General features: G+C 50.9%; 1 long non-coding RNA gene across 1 annotated transcript; it reads right to left on the bottom strand.

Annotated features, from left to right (window-relative positions):
• Positions 1 to 969, bottom strand: LOC120230961. The gene is made up of 2 exons (XR_005528223.1): positions 771 to 969; positions 1 to 172 (listed from the first exon to the last, which is right to left on the bottom strand). It is a non-coding gene; the product is annotated as an uncharacterized LOC120230961 (long non-coding RNA).
• Positions 970 to 2,866: the final 1,897 nt, after the last annotated feature.

Raw genomic sequence — 2,866 nt, 5'->3', positions numbered from 1 at the left:
TAACCAAGCCTCCACTTGCATGAGAGTCCGGCAGCCCTTCTTTTATTCCGAGTCAAGTCCTTCTCATCCGCCAAGACTGGCCTCACAGGTGGCCTTCCCCGTGACTTGTCAGTGATCCTCTGTGACATTCCTGTGACACGCCATGCTCCTGCGTGCTGGGACAACTCTTAAGCTGTGTTGGCCAAGCAAGAGTGGAATTCAGGAGCGAGCCTCCCTAATGTGGATAGAGATGCTCTCCTCCATGACAGGTCCACTGCGAGACTTCTTGGCTGTCTTTTCAGCTCTCCAGGATAGAGGGGTTCCCTGTGGGGTTTCCACGGAGTGGGGTGGGGCCTAGATGTCTAGAATGGGTCAAGAAAGAGCCGGCACCCCTCATTCAGCCTATCTGCAGTGTGGCCTGTTCCCAGTTTTCTCACTTCCTCCTCACTGTGGGACGCCTCCTGTATCGGTGACTTGCCCTGCGTTGGTCAAGTACAGCTTGTACTTTGGGGAGAATGTTCAGTCTCTAGTAGCAGAGGCTCCCTCTGACTGTAACGTGTCCGGCTCCAGTCTTTGCCGTCCTTTCTTCCCACAAGAAAGCTGGAGGCTGCCGCATGCCATACCAGGGGTCCGCATGAATTACAGCCTAGGACCCAGGGAAGCTCGAGGTAGAAGCAATTTCTATGCGGAGACACCTAGGTGCCGCCTGCTTACCTGCCACCCTGATCTCTCCTGTGGCCGCGCTCCCACACCCAGGTGGTGGGCCCCAGATGACTCTCGAAAGGACTGACCTTGCATTTCTTGCTGTCAGGCTGGCCGGACAGAGGTTTTCCGGGCCCACGTTGCGTTCTCTTTGCTGTAAAGGGGAGCTGGAGAAGGGGATTTAGTAGTTACCGCAATACTGGGCCATTCTCTGAAATCTTTCCCACGTAGGGGAGGAATCTACAAATTGAAATCTGAACCTGACAGGGTCCCATTTGCTCCCCCAGGTCCTCAGACAGGGCCAGTCTGATGACAATCCACTGATGTATGATAGCTGCTGTCACAGCTGTGAGAGGCCCCTAGCAGCTGTGGCTCGGGGGGGGGTGGGGGGGTGGGGGGAGATTCTGAGAGAGGGAGGGGGGCTTCCGACGGGAGTTTAGGTTTCAGTGCTGGAGGAGTATGAGGCACCAGAGGAATCTCTGTCCCTTTGGGCTGCTAGAGCAAAAATACCACAGATCAGGTGGCTTCTAAATGACGGGAATTCATTTCTGAGTCCTGGAGACTGACAGGTCCAAGATCGAGGCATCAGCAGATTCTGTGTCTGGGCAGTGCCTGCTTCACAGAGGGCCGACCTCATATAGTGTAAGGGGCAGTGGGGTTTCTTCTATAAGGACACGGATCCCCTTCCCGAGGGGTCCACCCTCATGACCTGGTCACCTCCTGAGGATGGCACGTCGTATACGGTCACCTTGGGCATGAGGATTCAACACATGAATTTTTTTTGCGGGGGGGTTGGGGGGCCACAGACATTCACTTCCTGGCAGAATGGCCCAACCTTAGCAGGACATACCTACATGGAGCACGCAGCCATGTGCTTCTTGGCCAGAGGACAGAGTCCCGGGAACGAGCTCTAAATGATGGATTTGTTCTTTTTATAGTTTGATTAGAATTTATTTTATTTTATTTTTAAAAAATTCTTTTAGATGTTTATTTATTTATTATTTTAAAAAAATTGATGAAACTTATATTTTATTTAGCTTTTTCATGAGGAAACTAGTGGTGTGTTAGGATTATTTCTGAGAGAGAGACAGAGACCGAGTGCAAGTGGGGGAGGAGCAGAGAGAGAGAGGAGGAGACACGGAATCTGAAGCAGGCTCCAGTCTCTGAGCTGTCAGCACAGAGCCCGACGTGGGGCTCGAACTCATGAACTGTGAGATCATGACTTGAATTGAAGTGGGACGCTTAACTGACTGAGCCACCCAGTGCCCCCCTATAGTTTAAGGTAGAATGTAAAAGCCCATGTTAAGGGTTAAAAATTATGAAACAGACTTGATATACACCAGGTTATTTTGGGGGAAATGTTTTATTGGTTGCCGTGGTGGGGAAGGTGGCATTTTTCACCTTTGGCAAAATAAAATAGAAACCTGTGTTAGTCTTGTCTTCCTAACACGACTATAAATTCCTTGAAGAGGGGGCTGAGATTGAAGCTGACAAGAAGTCTGTCACCAGAGGAGTGTGTGAGGGCCAGCCGCGGAGCGATGCTTCCTAACTCCTGCATTCCCTGTCCTCAGTGTAGGAAATAGAAGCCCTGTGTTTTCAGCGTGTCCATTTTTGCCCTCGTCACTTGTCACTGAGCTTGGCACAGGGCTGGGCTCAGCACAGGCTGGTTGGCTGATTGAAAGATGTCAGAGTTGGGGGCACCTGGGTGTCTCAGCCTGTTAAGCATCTGACTTTGGCTCAGGTCATGATCTCACGGTCTATGAGTTCAAGCCCTGCATCGGGCTCTGTGCTGACAGCTTGGAGCCTGGAGCCTGCTTCAGATTCTGCATTTCCTTCTCTCTCTGCCCCTCCCTGACTCACACTCTGCCTCTCTCTCTCTCTCTCTCAAAAGTAAATAAACATTATGGGGCGCCTGGGTGGCTTAGTCGGTTGAGTGTCCGACTTTCGCTTAGGTCATGGTCTCGTGGTTCGTGGGTTCGAGCCCCGCATCGGGCTCTGTGCTGACTGCCAGCTCAGAGCCTGGAGCCTGTTTCAGTCTGTGACTCCCTCTCTCTCTGACCCTCCTCTGCTCATGCTCTCTCTCTCTCTCTCCTAGAAATAAAAAAAAAAAAAAAAATATTTAAAAAAAAAAAAAGTAAATAAACATTAAAAAAAATGTCAGTGTTGGGGGTGCCTGGGTGGCTCA

This window comes from Hyaena hyaena, unplaced genomic scaffold, assembly GCF_003009895.1.
Source record: "Hyaena hyaena isolate Hyena2069 unplaced genomic scaffold, ASM300989v1 scaffold_50, whole genome shotgun sequence".
NCBI lineage: Eukaryota > Metazoa > Chordata > Mammalia > Carnivora > Hyaenidae > Hyaena > Hyaena hyaena.
The sequence above is the reverse complement of the archived record's forward strand: the minus strand, read 5'-3'. Positions and strand labels throughout refer to the sequence as shown.